The sequence below is a fragment of the Phyllobates terribilis genome, unplaced genomic scaffold (genome assembly GCF_046119375.1).
Source record: "Phyllobates terribilis strain yellow unplaced genomic scaffold, ASM4611937v1 Scaffold_5__5_contigs__length_657084704, whole genome shotgun sequence".
NCBI lineage: Eukaryota > Metazoa > Chordata > Amphibia > Anura > Dendrobatidae > Phyllobates > Phyllobates terribilis.
In genome coordinates, this window is record NW_027362765.1 from 76,723,127 (window position 1) to 76,747,009 (window position 23,883).

The following is a 23,883-nucleotide window of genomic DNA, read 5'->3' on the forward strand; positions in this document are numbered from 1 at the left end:
TGACACGCGCAGCCAGCGTTCCATTGCCACATTCCATCTACTGCAGGCAGGATACCTGGCTGGCTGAATGTCGCTGAGAAGCTCACAGAGACCGCCATAAGCAACAGTTTAACAGAATGCCACAGACTAATCAACCAAACTTTTTGGGTTGGGTTCTCTTTTATAGTCTGCAGGCATTAAATGAAAGAAGTCAGTGTTCCAGCAGAAGGAGACAACGTTTCAGAAAAGGCATTGTAGCAAACCAAAAAAGAAATTTTAAGCGCAGCAGAGTAACCAGCGCACATACCTGTTAGCTCAGGTGAGTTTAAAAGGCTGCTGTTGATAACAAGGGCATTTGCTAAATAGATGGTGTGTGTGCAACAATATACTGAAAGGTCAATTATATTGTGCAGCTTATCTCACCACCTGTAGTTATTTAGGTGAAAGCTCCAAAATGCTTGCCTAATATGTCTGTTTATCCAAAAGGAAGTAAAAAGGGAGAGCTAGAAAGATAGCATTGCATCACATTACATGGCAATGCAATGCACAGTTGCTGAAGTTGAACCAAAATGAGCTTGTAATCTGGCTTCTGCAACTTTGAACATGAAAAATCCAATGAGGAGAAGAAAAGCAGAGCCAAAGAGTCCATCCCAAAATCCGACAAACAAGCAAAATGAACAAAAAACATTGAATTCAATTCTTTCTGATTTTAGAAACTGCATTAAAGAAGGGGTGCACCGGTCCTGGAGATACTGCAATACCAGGTCAATGCGTGGAGTGGACAGAGCAAGCTCTTTTTCCATCTCCCTGTTCTAAAAATCCATTTAATATATGGTCCCCAGATAGGGGACGTATCAGATATTAAACTGATAAGAACAGATACTACACTTGATCTTAGCCAAAAGGCCGAGAAGCGATAACCAGAATTGGTTTCAAACTACGGAGCCACCCAAGGATCCTAAAAAGTCCATTTGTGGAGATGAGCTCCTGGACTCCCGTTAAGAAGACATGTTGTCAACCTCTAGATCCCTTACATGCCTGCACTTTTCGGCTTGCTGCTGCTGCAATCCACGCGTTTTAGATCTGCATAACTCCACCTCTTTAAACACAGCACCTTCACCCCCTGCTGTTCCCACCCGCCTCAACACCGTTGGAAGGGAGGAGAACCAATTAAGGCGGGGGGTGGGGTGGAACGAGCAGCTGTCTACCCTTAGCAGGAGGGCTCCTGATTACATACCTCTCCTGCTGCTGCTGCTGCTGGCTGTCCAGCAGCAGACTGAAGGTGGCTGCTGCTGTGCACAGGTATATAAAGGCTCAGAGCCTATTATGACACGCGCAGCCAGCGTTCCATTGCCACATTCCATCTACTGCAGGCAGGATACCTGGCTGGCTGAATGTCGCTGAGAAGCTCACAGAGACCGCCATAAGCAACAGTTTAACAGAATGCCACAGACTAATCAACCAAACTTTTTGGGTTGGGTTCTCTTTTATAGTCTGCAGGCATTAAATGAAAGAAGTCAGTGTTCCAGCAGAAGGAGACAACGTTTCAGAAAAGGCATTGTAGCAAACCAAAAAAGAAATTTTAAGCGCAGCAGAGTAACCAGCGCACATACCTGTTAGCTCAGGTGAGTTTAAAAGGCTGCTGTTGATAACAAGGGCATTTGCTAAATAGATGGTGTGTGTGCAACAATATACTGAAAGGTCAATTATATTGTGCAGCTTATCTCACCACCTGTAGTTATTTAGGTGAAAGCTCCAAAATGCTTGCCTAATATGTCTGTTTATCCAAAAGGAAGTAAAAAGGGAGAGCTAGAAAGATAGCATTGCATCACATTACATGGCAATGCAATGCACAGTTGCTGAAGTTGAACCAAAATGAGCTTGTAATCTGGCTTCTGCAACTTTGAACATGAAAAATCCAATGAGGAGAAGAAAAGCAGAGCCAAAGAGTCCATCCCAAAATCCGACAAACAAGCAAAATGAACAAAAAACATTGAATTCAATTCTTTCTGATTTTAGAAACTGCATTAAAGAAGGGGTGCACCGGTCCTGGAGATACTGCAATACCAGGTCAATGCGTGGAGTGGACAGAGCAAGCTCTTTTTCCATCTCCCTGTTCTAAAAATCCATTTAATATATGGTCCCCAGATAGGGGACGTATCAGATATTAAACTGATAAGAACAGATACTACACTTGATCTTAGCCAAAAGGCCGAGAAGCGATAACCAGAATTGGTTTCAAACTACGGAGCCACCCAAGGATCCTAAAAAGTCCATTTGTGGAGATGAGCTCCTGGACTCCCGTTAAGAAGACATGTTGTCAACCTCTAGATCCCTTACATGCCTGCACTTTTCGGCTTGCTGCTGCTGCAATCCACGCGTTTTAGATCTGCATAACTCCACCTCTTTAAACACAGCACCTTCACCCCCTGCTGTTCCCACCCGCCTCAACACCGTTGGAAGGGAGGAGAACCAATTAAGGCGGGGGGTGGGGTGGAACGAGCAGCTGTCTACCCTTAGCAGGAGGGCTCCTGATTACATACCTCTCCTGCTGCTGCTGCTGCTGGCTGTCCAGCAGCAGACTGAAGGTGGCTGCTGCTGTGCACAGGTATATAAAGGCTCAGAGCCTATTATGACACGCGCAGCCAGCGTTCCATTGCCACATTCCATCTACTGCAGGCAGGATACCTGGCTGGCTGAATGTCGCTGAGAAGCTCACAGAGACCGCCATAAGCAACAGTTTAACAGAATGCCACAGACTAATCAACCAAACTTTTTGGGTTGGGTTCTCTTTTATAGTCTGCAGGCATTAAATGAAAGAAGTCAGTGTTCCAGCAGAAGGAGACAACGTTTCAGAAAAGGCATTGTAGCAAACCAAAAAAGAAATTTTAAGCGCAGCAGAGTAACCAGCGCACATACCTGTTAGCTCAGGTGAGTTTAAAAGGCTGCTGTTGATAACAAGGGCATTTGCTAAATAGATGGTGTGTGTGCAACAATATACTGAAAGGTCAATTATATTGTGCAGCTTATCTCACCACCTGTAGTTATTTAGGTGAAAGCTCCAAAATGCTTGCCTAATATGTCTGTTTATCCAAAAGGAAGTAAAAAGGGAGAGCTAGAAAGATAGCATTGCATCACATTACATGGCAATGCAATGCACAGTTGCTGAAGTTGAACCAAAATGAGCTTGTAATCTGGCTTCTGCAACTTTGAACATGAAAAATCCAATGAGGAGAAGAAAAGCAGAGCCAAAGAGTCCATCCCAAAATCCGACAAACAAGCAAAATGAACAAAAAACATTGAATTCAATTCTTTCTGATTTTAGAAACTGCATTAAAGAAGGGGTGCACCGGTCCTGGAGATACTGCAATACCAGGTCAATGCGTGGAGTGGACAGAGCAAGCTCTTTTTCCATCTCCCTGTTCTAAAAATCCATTTAATATATGGTCCCCAGATAGGGGACGTATCAGATATTAAACTGATAAGAACAGATACTACACTTGATCTTAGCCAAAAGGCCGAGAAGCGATAACCAGAATTGGTTTCAAACTACGGAGCCACCCAAGGATCCTAAAAAGTCCATTTGTGGAGATGAGCTCCTGGACTCCCGTTAAGAAGACATGTTGTCAACCTCTAGATCCCTTACATGCCTGCACTTTTCGGCTTGCTGCTGCTGCAATCCACGCGTTTTAGATCTGCATAACTCCACCTCTTTAAACACAGCACCTTCACCCCCTGCTGTTCCCACCCGCCTCAACACCGTTGGAAGGGAGGAGAACCAATTAAGGCGGGGGGTGGGGTGGAACGAGCAGCTGTCTACCCTTAGCAGGAGGGCTCCTGATTACATACCTCTCCTGCTGCTGCTGCTGCTGGCTGTCCAGCAGCAGACTGAAGGTGGCTGCTGCTGTGCACAGGTATATAAAGGCTCAGAGCCTATTATGACACGCGCAGCCAGCGTTCCATTGCCACCATTCCATCTACTGCAGGCAGGATACCTGGCTGGCTGAATGTCGCTGAGAAGCTCACAGAGACCGCCATAAGCAACAGTTTAACAGAATGCCACAGACTAATCAACCAAACTTTTGGGTTGGGTTCTCTTTTATAGTCTGCAGGCATAAATGAAAGAAGTCAGTGTTCCAGCAGAAGGAGACAACGTTTCAGAAAAGGCATTGTAGCAAACCAAAAAAGAAATTTTAAGCGCAGCAGAGTAACCAGCCGCACATACCTGTTAGCTCAGGTGAGTTTAAAAGGCTGCTGTTGATAACAAGGGCATTTGCTAAATAGATGGTGTGTGTGCAACAATATACTGAAAGGTCAATTATATTGTGCAGCTTATCTCACCACCTGTAGTTATTTAGGTGAAAGCTCCAAAATGCTTGCCTAATATGTCTGTTTATCCAAAAGGAAGTAAAAAGGGAGAGCTAGAAAGATAGCATTGCATCACATTACATGGCAATGCAAATGCACAGTTGCTGAAGTTGAACCAAAATGAGCTTGTAATCTGGCTTCTGCAACTTTGAACATGAAAAATCCAATGAGGAGAAGAAAAGCAGAGCCAAAGAGTCCATCCCAAAATCCGACAAACAAGCAAAATGAACAAAAAACATTGAATTCAATTCTTTCTGATTTTAGAAACTGCATTAAAGAAGGGTGCACCGGTCCTGGAGATACTGCAATACCAGGTCAATGCGTGGAGTGGACAGAGCAAGCTCTTTTTCCATCTCCCTGTTCTAAAAATCCATTTAATATATGGTCCCCAGATAGGGGACGTATCAGATATTAAACTGATAAGAACAGATACTACACTTGATCTTAGCCAAAAGGCCGAGAAGCGATAACCAGAATTGGTTTCAAACTACGGAGCCACCCAAGGATCCTAAAAAGTCCATTTGTGGAGATGAGCTCCTGGACTCCCGTTAAGAAGACATGTTGTCAACCTCTAGATCCCTTACATGCCTGCACTTTTCGGCTTGCTGCTGCTGCAATCCACGCGTTTTAGATCTGCATAACTCCACCTCTTTAAACACAGCACCTTCACCCCCTGCTGTTCCCACCCGCCTCAACACCGTTGGAAGGGAGGAGAACCAATTAAGGCGGGGGGTGGGGTGGAACGAGCAGCTGTCTACCCTTAGCAGGAGGGCTCCTGATTACATACCTCTCCTGCTGCTGCTGCTGCTGGCTGTCCAGCAGCAGACTGAAGGTGGCTGCTGCTGTGCACAGGTATATAAAGGCTCAGAGCCTATTATGACACGCGCAGCCAGCGTTCCATTGCCACATTCCATCTACTGCAGGCAGGATACCTGGCTGGCTGAATGTCGCTGAGAAGCTCACAGAGACCGCCATAAGCAACAGTTTAACAGAATGCCACAGACTAATCAACCAAACTTTTTGGGTTGGGGTTCTCTTTTATAGTCTGCAGGCATTAAATGAAAGAAGTCAGTGTTCCAGCAGAAGGAGACAACGTTTCAGAAAAGGCATTGTAGCAAACCAAAAAAGAAATTTTAAGCGCAGCAGAGTAACCAGCGCACATACCTGTTAGCTCAGGTGAGTTTAAAAGGCTGCTGTTGATAACAAGGGCATTTGCTAAATAGATGGTGTGTGTGCAACAATATACTGAAAGGTCAATTATATTGTGCAGCTTATCTCACCACCTGTAGTTATTTAGGTGAAAGCTCCAAAATGCTTGCCTAATATGTCTGTTTATCCAAAAGGAAGTAAAAAGGGAGAGCTAGAAAGATAGCATTGCATCACATTACATGGCAATGCAATGCACAGTTGCTGAAGTTGAACCAAAATGAGCTTGTAATCTGGCTTCTGCAACTTTGAACATGAAAAATCCAATGAGGAGAAGAAAAGCAGAGCCAAAGAGTCCATCCCAAAATCCGACAAACAAGCAAAATGAACAAAAAACATTGAATTCAATTCTTTCTGATTTTAGAAACTGCATTAAAGAAGGGGTGCACCGGTCCTGGAGATACTGCAATACCAGGTCAATGCGTGGAGTGGACAGAGCAAGCTCTTTTTCCATCTCCCTGTTCTAAAAATCCATTTTAATATATGGTCCCCAGATAGGGGACGTATCAGATATTAAACTGATAAGAACAGATACTACACTTGATCTTAGCCAAAGGCCGAGAAGCGATAACCAGAATTGGTTTCAAACTACGGAGCCACCCAAGGATCCTAAAAAGTCCATTTGTGGAGATGAGCTCCTGGACTCCCGTTAAGAAGACATGTTGTCAACCTCTAGATCCCTTACATGCCTGCACTTTTCGGCTTGCTGCTGCTGCAATCCACGCGTTTTAGATCTGCATAACTCCACCTCTTTAACACAGCACCTTCACCCCCTGCTGTTTCCCACCCGCCTCAACACCGTTGGAAGGGAGGAGAACCAATTAAGGCGGGGGGTGGGGTGGAACGAGCAGCTGTCTACCCTTAGCAGGAGGCTACTGATTACATACCTCTCCTGCTGCTGCTGCTGCTGCTGGCTGTCCAGCAGCAGACTGAAGGTGGCTGCTGCTGTGCACAGGTATATAAAAGGCTCAGAGCCTATTATGACACGCGCAGCCAGCGTTCCATTGCCACATTCCATCTACTGCAGGCAGGATACCTGGCTGGCTGAATGTCGCTGAGAAGCTCACAGAGACCGCCATAAGCAACAGTTTAACAGAATGCCACAGACTAATCAACCAAACTTTTTGGGTTGGGTTCTCTTTTATAGTCTGCAGGCATTAAATGAAAGAAGTCAGTGTTCCAGCAGAAGGAGACAACGTTTCAGAAAAGGCATTGTAGCAAACCAAAAAGAAATTTTAAGCGCAGCAGAGTAACCAGCGCACATACCTGTTAGCTCAGGTGAGTTTAAAAGGCTGCTGTTGGATAACAAGGGCATTTGCTAAATAGATGGTGTGTGTGCAACAATATACTGAAAGGTCAATTATATTGTGCAGCTTATCTCACCACCTGTAGTTATTTAGGTGAAAGCTCCAAAATGCTTGCCTAATATGTCTGTTTATCCAAAAGGAAGTAAAAAGGGAGAGCTAGAAAGATAGCATTGCATAACATTACATGGCAATGCAATGCACAGTTGCTGAAGTTGAACCAAAATGAGCTTGTAATCTGGCTTCTGCAACTTTGAACATGAAAAATCCAATGAGGAGAAGAAAAGCAGAGCCAAAGAGTCCATCCCAAAATCCGACAAACAAGCAAAATGAACAAAAAACATTGAATTCAATTCTTTCTGATTTAGAAACTGCATTAAAGAAGGGGTGCACCGGTCCTGGAGATACTGCAATACCAGGTCAATGCGTGGAGTGGACAGAGCAAGCTCTTTTTCCATCTCCCTGTTCTAAAAATCCATTTAATATATGGTCCCCAGATAGGGGACGTATCAGATATTAAACTGATAAGAACAGATTTTTTTTTTTTTTTTTTTTTTTTTAACCAAATCAGATAGGCCGGAGCATAAGCTCAATCAAATCGACTTACAAAAGCCTTTCATTGACACTTAGCCTTTCATCACACCTAGGTATATAATCAAAAATAAAACCAAACCTTATCATCAGGTACATTATACACTACTAATTAAACTTTACCAAAAACCTCCACTTTTTAAACTTCCAGATCCCTTCAGCATCTATAATACTTCCACGTTCCTGATCCCAGAGGTATATTACATACATACGTGACAGAATCAATCTCAAACATTCATTAACTGACATTTTCTTCCTTTTAAAAACTAACAAATTCCTCGCATCCCACAAACTTTCAATTACACACACCACCAACAACCATAAAATCCTATCCTTAATTCTACTACATGCACCCATCCCAAACATAGCAAGTTTCCAATTAACATACCTTTACACCCACCAATTCCTTGCAAAGTCCCCCTATACCCTTCCATACATCATATGCAAAATCACAATCCCATACCATATGTCTAACATGCTCTCTCAAACCACATCCATCCCTCGGGCATACCTCAGATTTAACTAAATCCCTCTTCTTTTGCACATCTCTAACAGGCAAAATGTCATGCAATATCATCCAAGCGATATCTCTCTGTCTGTTAGTCACACCATCTATACTTAATTTTCTCCACATCTCGGTTACTTCCTCCCCTCTCAACCATTGATATTACATACCACCTCACGCTCACGCACCATCCTAATGACTTTCTTCTTTTGCTAAAATCACTCATGTTAACGGACAACAAATCATACTTCCTTACAAATTTCTCAACACAACCATACCATACAGGACACTTAAAAGCAACAGGCACTCTAGCATCCCTTTTGACCCACTTTAAGCCATAAAGCATCCATCCAGCCGAATACTTCATCATATAAGCACACTTATTACTTTTCCCTAGAACCACCACCACCATTTTCACGTAACTAATCCCTAAAAAGAAATCAATATTTGGAAAATCCAAACCACCATTTACACATAACTTATAGACATATTCCCGTTTCAATTCTCCATGCGACTTCCCCAAAGAAAATTAAAGATGAATTTCTCAGTTTTCCTAATTTTCTTAAAAGCAGCAGGATATACATTCGCAACAAACAACAAAATAGGCAAAATAACCGCCTTAATAATCAGAACTTTCCCAGTCAGAGTTAATTCTCTCATTCGCCAAAAATTCAACTTGCGCACCACTCTCACCCCACAATCTTCCCAACTCTCATTTCCTTTCAAATCATCATTAAACTTAATCCCAAGCACCTTTATTGCACCATCCTCACACCTCACACCATCCATCCGTACATTCCTCTCACCAAAACATTTAAAGGAACTCTTAGTCCAATTGACCTTAAAAGCTGAGACACTACAAAACAAACTTAATATCAACCTTGCCCTACTCATCGCAGCCATATTCCCACTCACAATCACTACATCATCCATGTAACCTAGAATTCTCACATCCTTTCCATTACTCCCAGGAATCATCACACCTCTCATAACCTTATCCTTCCTAACCATACACATCAACACTTCAATCACACTAATAAACAAAAAAGGGGACATAGGGCACCCCTGACGCACTCCTGATTTAATTCTCACTTTCTCACTCAACCACCCATTCACCAAAAATTCACTTGAAACATTACAATACAAACTCCTAACACAGTTTACAAAATTCCTGGAATAACCCATCTTAGACAAAACCTTAAACATAAAGCTATGTGACACACGGTCAAAAGCTTTTTCAAAATCAACCGAAAACAACAAACATTTCTGCTTACGACTCATACAATCCCCAATCACATCACGCAACAACACCAAATTTTCAGTCATACTTCTCCCAGGCACTGCACACACTTGATCTTCATCCACCACACCGCCAATCACTTCCCGCATCCGGCTAGCCAACAATTTACTAAACACCTTATAGTCTGCATTCAAAAGGGTGATTGGCCTCCAATTCCCCAAATCCTTTTTATCACCTTTCTTATGAACCAAAACCACCACCCCATCTCTCATAGATTCACTCAACATATTCTCCGTGAACATATACTGGCACACCTCCAATAAGTCATTTCCCATCGTGTCCCATTCCTTAACATATAACTCCACGGGCAGTCCATCCTTCCCAGGTGTTTTATTCTTACTCGCAGACATCACCACTTTTTTAACTTCATCCAACACAATTACATCATCCAATATTTCACGTTCATCCTCACCCAAACAACCTTCTAAACACCCCAAAGCATCAGTCAACATCCTATCATCAACCCATTTTTCCCCATACAACTCCTTATAAAACAGCACCACCTCCTGCATCACATCCTTCCCACTCACACACACCCCATCACCATTCACCACCTCATCCATATCTACTTTCTTCCCAAAAACTTTTTTGAAAAAAAACCTTGTGCATTTCTCATTTTTCTCCAAATGTTCAATCTTAGAACGGTAAATAATTTCTTTCCCTTTACCCTCAATATATTTCTTAATCTCTTCTTTCACTTGACACATCAAAACATCCACATCCACTCCAATCATCCTTAACATCCTCAGCCACTCCAGTCTAGAGCTTAAATCATTAAATTTTGCTCTATTCATTGCTGCTTTCCTCCTGCCCCTTTTTCTAAAGAAAAAAACAATCTCACTCTTCATCCAGTCCCACCACTCAAGCACATTCCTGAAATCACTTTTTTTATCCCTCCACCTAACATACATTCGCCTAAAATCACGCATGATCCTATTATCTTCCAGCAAACGCACATTAAGTTTCCACACGCCACCACCATATACAAAGGAAATCTTACCTTCTAGACGTGCCCTCAAACACACATGGTCAGAGAAGGGAACATCTTCCTGCTGGAAATTCCTACAAATAACATTTTGTGAAGAAAAGAAGATACGGTCTATTCTAGACTCTATGCCTCCCCTGTCGGCCTTATAGGTCGCAGGAGGTGGATTACCTAAAAAAACTTCCGCAGCATCCTGTAAGGAAAAATCCGCCACAAGACTCTTGAGTCTTTTACCTGTAACATCCATCTTATCCCCCTCCGTCACACAATTGAAATCTCCAACAAAAATTATTGGCATTTTGCCAGATAAAAAAAAACATAATTTCTCAAAAATTTCCAGCCTCTCCCCTTTATCTATTGGTGCATACATATTTACCACCCTAACCCTCCACCCCCTACAATTTAACTTACATATTACACACCTCCCCGCCTCCACCACCATGTAACTTTCTATCTTAACACTATAACCCTTCACCAAAACACCTACCCCACAATTTTTATTACATACAGAACCAGACCACACACTTTGACCTAAAGGCCATGCATTTTCACTTAAGGGATCGGAGATCCCACACTCCTGGACACAGTATACGTCCGCATCCAAGTTGCTCAAGTAGTCCAAAATTGCCACTCTTCTCGACTCAGATTTAATCAGCCGAACATTTAGCGACAAGATGCTGAGAGCAACTTGGGCACCCATCTATTAATTTGATGTGGCAGGTCACGACAACATGCCCACCTGTACATCATCCTAACCCTTCTGGGGGTAGGACGCTGGACGTGCAGATATCGTAGTTTGTGCCTTCCCCCAAAAAAGACACATCTTGGGGATCGGATGCAGTAGGGTACACCCGGGCTGGACTCATCCTGCAGTCACTTAAAGGGGAAAAGGATGGCTCAGTTTTCTTCTTTTTCTTCACTGAAGCACCTCCATCTTCATCTGAACTATAATCCCGCCGCTGGGGGTCAAAGTCCCCCTGACCTCCCTCCTCCTCAAGGTCAGAAACGACATCGCTCCAGGCCACATGCGGTGTTCTGGTCAGATCAGACTCCTCTTCCCCCTGCAATGTAACCATCATGTCTGGAATTTCAGCCTCCAGATCCTCCACCGGGGCCACTTCCATGCCTATACGATCATCAGTTATCGTCTCAGACTCACTGACATCTGAAGCCACAGACGCGGCCCTCTGCACCGGTGGCTCAGGTGCCAGCTCCATATTTCCTCTTACATTCACACGAACCAGTTCTGGAAAAGCAACCCGAGCCTCCTCCTCATCCAGGAAAGCCAGAGTAGATATCGGAGCAGTCGGAGTTGGAGCAGTCGGAGTTGTAGCTGTGGGTGCAGGAGATTCATTTCTTCTCCTTCCCCTTCCCGCTGCCCCCGCATATGAACCAGGATGGAATATACAGTCTCTGAAGGCATGCCCCTTCTCTCCGCAGAGGTTACAGACTATTTCATTTTTGCAATTATTGGAAGAATGACCCACCTCATTGCACTTCCTGCAAATAATCTGTCTGATGTCGCATGCTTCCTGAGTATGGCCATACCTCCTACAATGACGACAAAACCTGGGCGCATTGGGGAAGAACAGGTAACCCCGCTCACTCCCAATGGAAAAATTTGATGGAGGATAATGTATACCCCCTGGTTCATCAGGACTTTCCCGGAACTTGACCATGAAACGATATTTACCGGTCCATAGTTCCTCCTCATTCATGACTTTTACTGCCACCTTGGTAATATAGCAGTGCCTATTTAGAAAGGCATAAATCAAAGCCAAGTCCACATGTGGGTTGTACATGAAAACAGTCAGAGGTACCTCTTTGGAGCAATACAAGATGACAAAAGTCAGCCCATCCAAATATTGATTGTCCAGATTCTTTTTCAAACAATCATAGAAATTGTTGCAAACAGCCATAGAAGTAAATACAAGATTATACTTGCTTTTGAATTGCTGGAGGCACAAGATTTCTTCCTTCTTCACTTCAAGGAGTCCAAACAAAATCTCCTTCACCACGAAGCTGAGGGTAAAGATTCCTTCTTTGCCTTCTTCCACATCAATCTGGATTCCAAACTTCACTCGAGCCTCACCGGGCCCAGCGTATCGAATGCGTCCCATTATCGCTAGTCGTGTCTACTGGCCAACTCCTTATAGCAGCAAGTGGCTTAAGCCATAAAATGGCGATGCCACAGGGCCAAGAGTTAACGCACAGACAGCCAAATGACTAGACCAATTACAGATCTGAGCCAAAAGGCCGAGAAGCGATAACCAGAATTGGTTTCAAACTACGGAGCCACCCAAGGATCCTAAAAAGTCCATTTGTGGAGATGAGCTCCTGGACTCCCGTTAAGAAGACATGTTGTCAACCTCTAGATCCCTTACATGCCTGCACTTTTCGGCTTGCTGCTGCTGCAATCCACGCGTTTTAGATCTGCATAACTCCACCTCTTTAAACACAGCACCTTCACCCCCTGCTGTTCCCACCCGCCTCAACACCGTTGGAAGGGAGGAGAACCAATTAAAGCGGGGGGTGGGGTGGAACGAGCAGCTGTCTACCCTTAGCAGGAGGGCTCCTGATTACATACCTCTCCTGCTGCTGCTGCTGCTGGCTGTCCAGCAGCAGACTGAAGGTGGCTGCTGCTGTGCACAGGTATATAAAGGCTCAGAGCCTATTATGACACGCGCAGCCAGCGTTCCGTTGCCACATTTCATCTACTGCAGGCAGGATACCTGGCTGGCTGAATGTCGCTGAGAAGCTCACAGAGACCGCCATAAGCAACAGTTTAACAGAATGCCACAGACTAATCAACCAAACTTTTTGGGTTGGGTTCTCTTTTATAGTCTGCAGGCATTAAATGAAAGAAGTCAGTGTTCCAGCAGAAGGAGACAACGTTTCAGAAAAGGCATTGTAGCAAACCAAAAAAGAAATTTTAAGCGCAGCAGAGTAACCAGCGCACATACCTGTTAGCTCAGGTGAGTTTAAAAGGCTGCTGTTGATAACAAGGGCATTTGCTAAATAGATGGTGTGTGTGCAACAATATACTGAAAGGTCAATTATATTGTGCAGCTTATCTCACCACCTGTAGTTATTTAGGTGAAAGCTCCAAAATGCTTGCCTAATATGTCTGTTTATCCAAAAGGAAGTAAAAAGGGAGAGCTAGAAAGATAGCATTGCATCACATTACATGGCAATGCAATGCACAGTTGCTGAAGTTGAACCAAAATGAGCTTGTAATCTGGCTTCTGCAACTTTGAACATGAAAAATCCAATGAGGAGAAGAAAAGCAGAGCCAAAGAGTCCATCCCAAAATCTGACAAACAAGCAAAATGAACAAAAAACATTGAATTCAATTCTTTCTGATTTTAGAAACTGCATTAAAGAAGGGGTGCACCGTTCCTGGAGATACTGCAATACCAGGTCAATGCGTGGAGTGGACAGAGCAAGCTCTTTTTCCATCTCCCTGTTCTAAAAATCCATTTAATATATGGTCCCCAGATAGGGGACGTATCAGATATTAAACTGATAAGAACAGATACTACACTTGATCTTAGCCAAAAGGCCGAGAAGCGATAACCAGAATTGGTTTCAAACTACGGAGCCACCCAAGGATCCTAAAAAGTCCATTTGTGGAGATGAGCTCCTGGACTCCCGTTAAGAAGACATGTTGTCAGCCTCTAGATCCCTTACATGCCTGCACTTTTCGGCTTGCTGCTGCTGCAATCCACGCGTTTTAGATCTGCATAACTCCACCTCTTTAAACACAGCACCTTCACCCCCTGCTGTTCCCACCCGCCTCAACACCGTTGGAAGGGAGGAGAACCAATTAAGGCGGGGGGTGGGGTGGAACGAGCAGCTGTCTACCCTTAGCAGGTGGGCTCCTGATTACATACCTCTCCTGCTGCTGCTGCTGCTGCTGGCTGTCCAGCAGCAGACTGAAGGTGGCTGCTGCTGTGCACAGGTATATAAAGGCTCAGAGCCTATTATGACACGCGCAGCCAGCGTTCCATTGCCACATTCCATCTACTGCAGGCAGGATACCTGGCTGGCTGAATGTCGCTGAGAAGCTCACAGAGACCGCCATAAGCAACAGTTTAACAGAATGCCACAGACTAATCAACCAAACTTTTTGGGTTGGGTTCTCTTTTATAGTCTGCAGGCATTAAATGAAAGAAGTCAGTGTTCCAGCAGAAGGAGACAACGTTTCAGAAAAGGCATTGTAGCAAACCAAAAAAGAAATTTTAAGCGCAGCAGAGTAACCAGCGCACATACCTGTTAGCTCAGGTGAGTTTAAAAGGCTGCTGTTGATAACAAGGGCATTTGCTAAATAGATGGTGTGTGTGCAACAATATACTGAAAGGTCAATTATATTGTGCAGCTTATCTCACCACCTGTAGTTATTTAGGTGAAAGCTCCAAAATGCTTGCCTAATATGTCTGTTTATCCAAAAGGAAGTAAAAAGGGAGAGCTAGAAAGATAGCATTGCATCACATTACATGGCAATGCAATGCACAGTTGCTGAAGTTGAACCAAAATGAGCTTGTAATCTGGCTTCTGCAACTTTGAACATGAAAAATCCAATGAGGAGAAGAAAAGCAGAGCCAAAGAGTCCATCCCAAAATCTGACAAACAAGCAAAATGAACAAAAAACATTGAATTCAATTCTTTCTGATTTTAGAAACTGCATTAAAGAAGGGGTGCACCGGTCCTGGAGATACTGCAATACCAGGTCAATGCGTGGAGTGGACAGAGCAAGCTCTTTTTCCATCTCCCTGTTCTAAAAATCCATTTAATATATGGTCCCCAGATAGGGGACGTATCAGATATTAAACTGATAAGAACAGATACTACACTTGATCTTAGCCAAAAGGCCGAGAAGCGATAACCAGAATTGGTTTCAAACTACGGAGCCACCCAAGGATCCTAAAAAGTCCATTTGTGGAGATGAGCTCCTGGACTCCCGTTAAGAAGACATGTTGTCAACCTCTAGATCCCTTACATGCCTGCACTTTTCGGCTTGCTGCTGCTGCAATCCACGCGTTTTAGATCTGCATAACTCCACCTCTTTAAACACAGCACCTTCACCCCCTGCTGTTCCCACCCGCCTCAACACCGTTGGAAGGGAGGAGAACCAATTAAGGCGGGGGGTGGGGTGGAACGAGCAGCTGTCTACCCTTAGCAGGAGGGCTCCTGATTACATACCTCTCCTGCTGCTGCTGCTGCTGGCTGTCCAGCAGCAGACTGAAGGTGGCTGCTGCTGTGCACAGGTATATAAAGGCTCAGAGCCTATTATGACACGCGCAGCCAGCGTTCCATTGCCACATTGCATCTACTGCAGGCAGGATACCTGGCTGGCTGAATGTCGCTGAGAAGCTCACAGAGACCGCCATAAGCAACAGTTTAACAGAATGCCACAGACTAATCAACCAAACTTTTTGGGTTGGGTTCTCTTTTATAGTCTGCAGGCATTAAATGAAAGAAGTCAGTGTTCCAGCAGAAGGAGACAATGTTTCAGAAAAGGCATTGTAGCAAACCAAAAAAGAAATTTTAAGTGCAGCAGAGTAACCAGCGCACATACCTGTTAGCTCAGGTGAGTTTAAAAGGCTGCTGTTGATAACAAGGGCATTTGCTAAATAGATGGTGTGTGTGCAACAATATACTGAAAGGTCAATTATATTGTGCAGCTTATCTCACCACCTGTAGTTATTTAGGTGAAAGCTCCAAAATGCTTGCCTAATATGTCTGTTTATCCAAAAGGAAGTAAAAAGGGAGAGCTAGAAAGATAGCATTGCATCACATTACATGGCAATGCAATGCACAGTTGCTGAAGTTGAACCAAAATGAGCTTGTAATCTGGCTTCTGCAACTTTGAACATGAAAAATCCAATGAGGAGAAGAAAAGCAGAGCCAAAGAGTCCATCCCAAAATCCGACAAACAAGCAAAATGAACAAAAAACATTGAATTCAATTCTTTCTGATTTTAGAAACTGCATTAAAGAAGGGGTGCACCGGTCCTGGAGATACTGCAATACCAGGTCAATGCGTGGAGTGGACAGAGCAAGCTCTTTTTCCATCTCCCTGTTCTAAAAATCCATTTAATATATGGTCCCCAGATAGGGGACGTATCAGATATTAAACTGATAAGAACAGATACTACACTTGATCTTAGCCAAAAGGCCGAGAAGCGATAACCAGAATTGGTTTCAAACTACGGAGCCACCCAAGGATCCTAAAAAGTCCATTTGTGGAGATGAGCTCCTGGACTCCCGTTAAGAAGACATGTTGTCAACCTCTAGATCCCTTACATGCCTGCACTTTTCGGCTTGCTGCTGCTGCAATCCACGCGTTTTAGATCTGCATAACTCCACCTCTTTAAACACAGCACCTTCACCCCCTGCTGTTCCCACCCGCCTCAACACCGTTGGAAGGGAGGAGAACCAATTAAGGCGGGGGGTGGGGTGGAACGAGCAGCTGTCTACCCTTAGCAGGAGGGCTCCTGATTACATACCTCTCCTGCTGCTGCTGCTGCTGGCTGTCCAGCAGCAGACTGAAGGTGGCTGCTGCTGTGCACAGGTATATAAAGGCTCAGAGCCTATTATGACACGCGCAGCCAGCGTTCCATTGCCACATTCCATCTACTGCAGGCAGGATACCTGGCTGGCTGAATGTCGCTGAGAAGCTCATAGAGACCGCCATAAGCAACAGTTTAACAGAATGCCACAGACTAATCAACCAAACTTTTTGGGTTGGGTTCTCTTTTATAGTCTGCAGGCATTAAATGAAAGAAGTCAGTGTTCCAGCAGAAGGAGACAACGTTTCAGAAAAGGCATTGTAGCAAACCAAAAAAGAAATTTTAAGCGCAGCAGAGTAACCAGCGCACATACCTGTTAGCTCAGGTGAGTTTAAAAGGCTGCTGTTGATAACAAGGGCATTTGCTAAATAGATGGTGTGTGTGCAACAATATACTGAAAGGTCAATTATATTGTGCAGCTTATCTCACCACCTGTAGTTATTTAGGTGAAAGCTCCAAAATGCTTGCCTAATATGTCTGTTTATCCAAAAGGAAGTAAAAAGGGAGAGCTAGAAAGATAGCATTGCATCACATTACATGGCAATGCAATGCACAGTTGCTGAAGTTGAACCAAAATGAGCTTGTAATCTGGCTTCTGCAACTTTGAACATGAAAAATCCAATGAGGAGAAGAAAAGCAGAGCCAAAGAGTCCATCCCAAAATCCGACAAACAAGCAAAATGAACAAAAAACATTGAATTCAATTCTTTCTGATTTTAGAAACTGCATTAAAGAAGGGGTGCACCGGTCCTGGAGATACTGCAATACCAGGTCAATGCGTGGAGTGGACAGAGCAAGCTCTTTTTCCATCTCCCTGTTCTAAAAATCCATTTAATATATGGTCCCCAGATAGGGGACGTATCAGATATTAAACTGATAAGAACAGATACTACACTTGATCTTAGCCAAAAGGCCGAGAAGCGATAACCAGAATTGGTTTCAAACTACGGAGCCACCCAAGGATCCTAAAAAGTCCATTTGTGGAGATGAGCTCCTGGACTCCCGTTAAGAAGACATGTTGTCAACCTCTAGATCCCTTACATGCCTGCACTTTTCGGCTTGCTGCTGCTGCAATCCACGCGTTTTAGATCTGCATAACTCCACCTCTTTAAACACAGCACCTTCACCCCCTGCTGTTCCCACCCGCCTCAACACCGTTGGAAGGGAGGAGAACCAATTAAGGCGGGGGGTGGGGTGGAACGAGCAGCTGTCTACCCTTAGCAGGAGGGCTCCTGATTACATACCTCTCCTGCTGCTGCTGCTGCTGGCTGTCCAGCAGCAGACTGAAGGTGGCTGCTGCTGTGCACAGGTATATAAAGGCTCAGAGCCTATTATGACACGCGCAGCCAGCGTTCCATTGCCACATTCCATCTACTGCAGGCAGGATACCTGGCTGGCTGAATGTCGCTGAGAAGCTCACAGAGACCGCCATAAGCAACAGTTTAACAGAATGCCACAGACTAATCAACCAAACTTTTTGGGTTGGGTTCTCTTTTATAGTCTGCAGGCATTAAATGAAAGAAGTCAGTGTTCCAGCAGAAGGAGACAACGTTTCAGAAAAGGCATTGTAGCAAACCAAAAAAGAAATTTTAAGCGCAGCAGAGTAACCAGCGCACATACCTGTTAGCTCAGGTGAGTTTAAAAGGCTGCTGTTGATAACAAGGGCATTTGCTAAATAGATGGTGTGTGTGCAACAATATACTGAAAGGTCAATTATATTGTGCAGCTTATCTCACCACCTGTAGTTATTTAGGTGAAAGCTCCAAAATGCTTGCCTAATATGTCTGTTTATCCAAAAGGAAGTAAAAAGGGAGAGCTAGAAAGATAGCATTGCATCACATTACATGGCAATGCAATGCACAGTTGCTGAAGTTGAACCAAAATGAGCTTGTAATCTGGCTTCTGCAACTTTGAACATGAAAAATCCAATGAGGAGAAGAAAAGCAGAGCCAAAGAGTCCATCCCAAAATCCGACAAACAAGCAAAATGAACAAAAAACATTGAATTCAATTCTTTCTGATTTTAGAAACTGCATTAAAGAAGGGGTGCACCGGTCCTGGAGATACTGCAATACCAGGTCAATGCGTGGAGTGGACAGAGCAAGCTCTTTTTCCATCTCCCTGTTCTAAAAATCCATTTAATATATGGTCCCCAGATAGGGGACGTATCAGATATTAAACTGATAAGAACAGATACTACACTTGATCTTAGCCAAAAGGCCGAGAAGCGATAACCAGAATTGGTTTCAAACTACGGAGCCACCCAAGGATCCTAAAAAGTCCATTTGTGGAGATGAGCTCCTGGACTCCCGTTAAGAAGACATGTTGTCAACCTCTAGATCCCTTACATGCCTGCACTTTTCGGCTTGCTGCTGCTGCAATCCACGCGTTTTAGATCTGCATAACTCCACCTCTTTAAACACAGCACCTTCACCCCCTGCTGTTCCCACCCGCCTCAACACCGTTGGAAGGGAGGAGAACCAATTAAGGCGGGGGGTGGGGTGGAACGAGCAGCTGTCTACCCTTAGCAGGAGGGCTCCTGATTACATACCTCTCCTGCTGCTGCTGCTGCTGGCTGTCCAGCAGCAGACTGAAGGTGGCTGCTGCTGTGCACAGGTATATAAAGGCTCAGAGCCTATTATGACACGCGCAGCCAGCGTTCCATTGCCACATTCCATCTACTGCAGGCAGGATACCTGGCTGGCTGAATGTCGCTGAGAAGCTCACAGAGACCGCCATAAGCAACAGTTTAACAGAATGCCACAGACTAATCAACCAAACTTTTTGGGTTGGGTTCTCTTTTGTAGTCTGCAGGCATTAAATGAAAGAAGTCAGTGTTCCAGCAGAAGGAGACAACGTTTCAGAAAAGGCATTGTAGCAAACCAAAAAAGAAATTTTAAGCGCAGCAGAGTAACCAGCGCACATACCTGTTAGCTCAGGTGAGTTTAAAAGGCTGCTGTTGATAACAAGGGCATTTGCTAAATAGATGGTGTGTGTGCAACAATATACTGAAAGGTCAATTATATTGTGCAGCTTATCTCACCACCTGTAGTTATTTAGGTGAAAGCTCCAAAATGCTTGCCTAATATGTCTGTTTATCCAAAAGGAAGTAAAAAGGGAGAGCTAGAAAGATAGCATTGCATCACATTACATGGCAATGCAATGCACAGTTGCTGAAGTTGAACCAAAATGAGCTTGTAATCTGGCTTCTGCAACTTTGAACATGAAAAATCCAATGAGGAGAAGAAAAGCAGAGCCAAAGAGTCCATCCCAAAATCCGACAAACAAGCAAAATGAACAAAAAACATTGAATTCAATTCTTTCTGATTTTAGAAACTGCATTAAAGAAGGGGTGCACCGGTCCTGGAGATACTGCAATACCAGGTCAATGCGTGGAGTGGACAGAGCAAGCTCTTTTTCCATCTCCCTGTTCTAAAAATCCATTTAATATATGGTCCCCAGATAGGGGACGTATCAGATATTAAACTGATAAGAACAGATACTACACTTGATCTTAGCCAAAAGGCCGAGAAGCGATAACCAGAATTGGTTTCAAACTACGGAGCCACCCAAGGATCCTAAAAAGTCCATTTGTGGAGATGAGCTCCTGGACTCCCGTTAAGAAGACATGTTGTCAACCTCTAGATCCCTTACATGCCTGCACTTTTCGGCTTGCTGCTGCTGCAATCCACGCGTTTTAGATCTGCATAACTCCACCTCTTTAAACACAGCACCTTCACCCCCTGCTGTTCCCACCCGCCTCAACACCGTTGGAAGGGAGGAGAACCAATTAAGGCGGGGGGTGGGGTGGAACGAGCAGCTGTCTACCCTTAGCAGGAGGGCTCCTGATTACATACCTCTCCTGCTGCTGCTGCTGCTGGCTGTCCAGCAGCAGACTGAAGGTGGCTGCTGCTGTGCACAGGTATATAAAGGCTCAGAGCCTATTATGACACGCGCAGCCAGCGTTCCATTGCCACATTCCATCTACTGCAGGCAGGATACCTGGCTGGCTGAATGTCGCTGAGAAGCTCACAGAGACCGCCATAAGCAACAGTTTAACAGAATGCCACAGACTAATCAACCAAACTTTTTGGGTTGGGTTCTCTTTTATAGTCTGCAGGCATTAAATGAAAGAAGTCAGTGTTCCAGCAGAAGGAGACAACGTTTCAGAAAAGGCATTGTAGCAAACCAAAAAAGAAATTTTAAGCGCAGCAGAGTAACCAGCGCACATACCTGTTAGCTCAGGTGAGTTTAAAAGGCTGCTGTTGATAACAAGGGCATTTGCTAAATAGATGGTGTGTGTGCAACAATATACTGAAAGGTCAATTATATTGTGCAGCTTATCTCACCACCTGTAGTTATTTAGGTGAAAGCTCCAAAATGCTTGCCTAATATGTCTGTTTATCCAAAAGGAAGTAAAAAGGGAGAGCTAGAAAGATAGCATTGCATCACATTACATGGCAATGCAATGCACAGTTGCTGAAGTTGAACCAAAATGAGCTTGTAATCTGGCTTCTGCAACTTTGAACATGAAAAATCCAATGAGGAGAAGAAAAGCAGAGCCAAAGAGTCCATCCCAAAATCCGACAAACAAGCAAAATGAACAAAAAACATTGAATTCAATTCTTTCTGATTTTAGAAACTGCATTAAAGAAGGGGTGCACCGGTCCTGGAGATACTGCAATACCAGGTCAATGCGTGGAGTGGACAGAGCAAGCTCTTTTTCCATCTCCCTGTTCTAAAAATCCATTTAATATATGGTCCCCAGATAGGGGACGTATCAGATATTAAACTGATAAGAACAGATACTACACTTGATCTTAGCCAAAAGGCCGAGAAGCGATAACCAGAATTGGTTTCAAACTACGGAGCCACCCAAGGATCCTAAAAAGTCCATTTGTGGAGATGAGCTCCTGGACTCCCGTTAAGAAGACATGTTGTCAACCTCTAGATCCCTTACATGCCTGCACTTTTCGGCTTGCTGCTGCTGCAATCCACGCGTTTTAGATCTGCATAACTCCACCTCTTTAAACACAGCACCTTCACCCCCTGCTGTTCCCACCCGCCTCAACACCGTTGGAAGGGAGGAGAACCAATTAAGGCGGGGGGTGGGGTGGAACGAGCAGCTGTCTACCCTTAGCAGGAGGGCTCCTGATTACATACCTCTCCTGCTGCTGCTGCTGCTGGCTGTCCAGCAGCAGACTGAAGGTGGCTGCTGCTGTGCACAGGTATATAAAGGCTCAGAGCCTATTATGACATGCGCAGCCAACGTTCCATTGCCACATTCCATCTACTGCAGGCAGGATACCTGGCTGGCTGAATGTCGCTGAGAAGCTCACAGAGACCGCCATAAGCAACAGTTTAACAGAATGCCACAGACTAATCAACCAAACTTTTTGGGTTGGGTTCTCTTTTATAGTCTGCAGGCATTAAATGAAAGAAGTCAGTGTTCCAGCAGAAGGAGACAACGTTTCAGAAAAGGCATTGTAGCAAACCAAAAAAGAAATTTTAAGCGCAGCAGAGTAACCAGCGCACATACCTGTTAGCTCAGGTGAGTTTAAAAGGCTGCTGTTGATAACAAGGGCATTTGCTAAATAGATGGTGTGTGTGCAACAATATACTGAAAGGTCAATTATATTGTGCAGCTTATCTCACCACCTGTAGTTATTTAGGTGAAAGCTCCAAAATGCTTGCCTAATATGTCTGTTTATCCAAAAGGAAGTAAAAAGGGAGAGCTAGAAAGATAGCATTGCATCACATTACATGGCAATGCAATGCACAGTTGCTGAAGTTGAACCAAAATGAGCTTGTAATCTGGCTTCTGCAACTTTGAACATGAAAAATCCAATGAGGAGAAGAAAAGCAGAGCCAAAGAGTCCATCCCAAAATCCGACAAACAAGCAAAATGAACAAAAAACATTGAATTCAATTCTTTCTGATTTTAGAAACTGCATTAAAGAAGGGGTGCACCGGTCCTGGAGATACTGCAATACCAGGTCAATGCGTGGAGTGGACAGAGCAAGCTCTTTTTCCATCTCCCTGTTCTAAAAATCCATTTAATATATGGTCCCCAGATAGGGGACGTATCAGATATTAAACTGATAAGAACAGATTTTTTTTTTATTGAATATATCTTTTATTAGCACAAAAAATAAGTTAACAGACAGTGTACAGTGCCGCAGCCCAGTACACACAGAATTCTACATCATATTTACATAGCATGAGGATACGACGCACTAACTAGACACATCACACCCCTATGCTACACAAAACACTCAATCTGAAAGAAAAAGCATGTCAATCAATACAGTACGACGAACCGTGATAAGGGATGGGGATTGGGAAAAAGGGGATGGGGAGGGGAAAATCACAGGCCCGAAGCTTTATTGAAAGACAAGACACATAAGGGGAGAGGGGGAGGAGGGGTTTAGTCCTCGTCCTCGTCCTCCGGACCGTCCATGATGGAATAGTCTCTGAGCAGGCTGTGGATCAGCCTGCGGCAGTCCTGGATGGACATCCTCTCCCTCCTCAAGATGAGCCGGTTCCTGGCGACCCAAACGGCATCCTTGAAGCAGTTCATAAGGCGCCAAGCCTCCTGGATGGCTCCGACGGTATGAACCCCAGGGAAGAGTCCGTAAAGCACAGAATGGTGCGATAGGCTCGCCCTGGGGACAGAGTTCCTCAGGTCGTCCTCAAGTGCAGTCAATAGGCGCTGTGCAAATCCGCAGTCCCAAAAAGTGTGCAAAGATGTTTCCTCCACGAAGGGGCACCTTCCTCCACGACAGATACTACACTTGATCTTAGCCAAAAGGCCGAGAAGCGATAACCAGAATTGGTTTCAAACTACGGAGCCACCCAAGGATCCTAAAAAGTCCATTTGTGGAGATGAGCTCCTGGACTCCCGTTAAGAAGACATGTTGTCAACCTCTAGATCCCTTACATGCCTGCACTTTTCGGCTTGCTGCTGCTGCAATCCACGCGTTTTAGATCTGCATAACTCCACCTCTTTAAACACAGCACCTTCACCCCCTGCTGTTCCCACCCGCCTCAACACCGGTGGAAGGGAGGAGAACCAA

The 23,883-nt window shown here is 44.4% G+C and overlaps 14 non-coding genes and 1 pseudogene across 14 annotated transcripts; all 15 read right to left on the minus strand.

Moving 5' to 3' along the window:
* Window positions 1-706: 706 nt before the first annotated feature.
* Window positions 707-897, minus strand: LOC141151378 (U2 spliceosomal RNA). The gene has a single exon (XR_012247062.1). It is a non-coding gene; the product is annotated as a U2 spliceosomal RNA (small nuclear RNA).
* A 1,115-nt stretch (window positions 898-2,012) lies between these two features.
* On the minus strand, window positions 2,013-2,203 carry LOC141151379 (U2 spliceosomal RNA). The gene has a single exon (XR_012247063.1). It is a non-coding gene; the product is annotated as a U2 spliceosomal RNA (small nuclear RNA).
* Window positions 2,204-3,318: 1,115 nt separating this feature from the next.
* Window positions 3,319-3,509, minus strand: LOC141151380 (U2 spliceosomal RNA). The gene has a single exon (XR_012247064.1). It is a non-coding gene; the product is annotated as a U2 spliceosomal RNA (small nuclear RNA).
* A 1,115-nt stretch (window positions 3,510-4,624) lies between these two features.
* Window positions 4,625-4,815, minus strand: LOC141149419 (U2 spliceosomal RNA). Its single transcript, XR_012245718.1, has one exon. It is a non-coding gene; the product is annotated as a U2 spliceosomal RNA (small nuclear RNA).
* Window positions 4,816-5,931: 1,116 nt separating this feature from the next.
* LOC141150068 (U2 spliceosomal RNA) lies at window positions 5,932-6,122 on the minus strand. Its single transcript, XR_012246338.1, has one exon. It is a non-coding gene; the product is annotated as a U2 spliceosomal RNA (small nuclear RNA).
* Window positions 6,123-7,239: 1,117 nt separating this feature from the next.
* LOC141150587 (U2 spliceosomal RNA) lies at window positions 7,240-7,430 on the minus strand. Its single transcript, XR_012246747.1, has one exon. It is a non-coding gene; the product is annotated as a U2 spliceosomal RNA (small nuclear RNA).
* A 6,191-nt stretch (window positions 7,431-13,621) lies between these two features.
* On the minus strand, window positions 13,622-13,812 carry LOC141274005 (U2 spliceosomal RNA). Its single transcript, XR_012322301.1, has one exon. It is a non-coding gene; the product is annotated as a U2 spliceosomal RNA (small nuclear RNA).
* Window positions 13,813-14,930: 1,118 nt separating this feature from the next.
* Window positions 14,931-15,121, minus strand: LOC141151381 (U2 spliceosomal RNA). The gene has a single exon (XR_012247065.1). It is a non-coding gene; the product is annotated as a U2 spliceosomal RNA (small nuclear RNA).
* Window positions 15,122-16,236: 1,115 nt separating this feature from the next.
* On the minus strand, window positions 16,237-16,427 carry LOC141151382 (U2 spliceosomal RNA). The gene has a single exon (XR_012247066.1). It is a non-coding gene; the product is annotated as a U2 spliceosomal RNA (small nuclear RNA).
* Window positions 16,428-17,542: 1,115 nt separating this feature from the next.
* LOC141151383 (U2 spliceosomal RNA) lies at window positions 17,543-17,733 on the minus strand. The gene has a single exon (XR_012247067.1). It is a non-coding gene; the product is annotated as a U2 spliceosomal RNA (small nuclear RNA).
* A 1,115-nt stretch (window positions 17,734-18,848) lies between these two features.
* On the minus strand, window positions 18,849-19,039 carry LOC141151384 (U2 spliceosomal RNA). Its single transcript, XR_012247068.1, has one exon. It is a non-coding gene; the product is annotated as a U2 spliceosomal RNA (small nuclear RNA).
* Window positions 19,040-20,154: 1,115 nt separating this feature from the next.
* LOC141151385 (U2 spliceosomal RNA) lies at window positions 20,155-20,345 on the minus strand. The gene has a single exon (XR_012247069.1). It is a non-coding gene; the product is annotated as a U2 spliceosomal RNA (small nuclear RNA).
* A 1,115-nt stretch (window positions 20,346-21,460) lies between these two features.
* Window positions 21,461-21,651, minus strand: LOC141151387 (U2 spliceosomal RNA). The gene has a single exon (XR_012247071.1). It is a non-coding gene; the product is annotated as a U2 spliceosomal RNA (small nuclear RNA).
* Window positions 21,652-22,766: 1,115 nt separating this feature from the next.
* Window positions 22,767-22,962, minus strand: LOC141150438 (U2 spliceosomal RNA). The gene has a single exon (XR_012246640.1). It is a non-coding gene; the product is annotated as a U2 spliceosomal RNA (small nuclear RNA).
* Window positions 22,963-23,539: 577 nt separating this feature from the next.
* LOC141151080 (U2 spliceosomal RNA) lies at window positions 23,540-23,631 on the minus strand (annotated as a pseudogene).
* Between the last annotated feature and the right edge of the window lie 252 nt (window positions 23,632-23,883).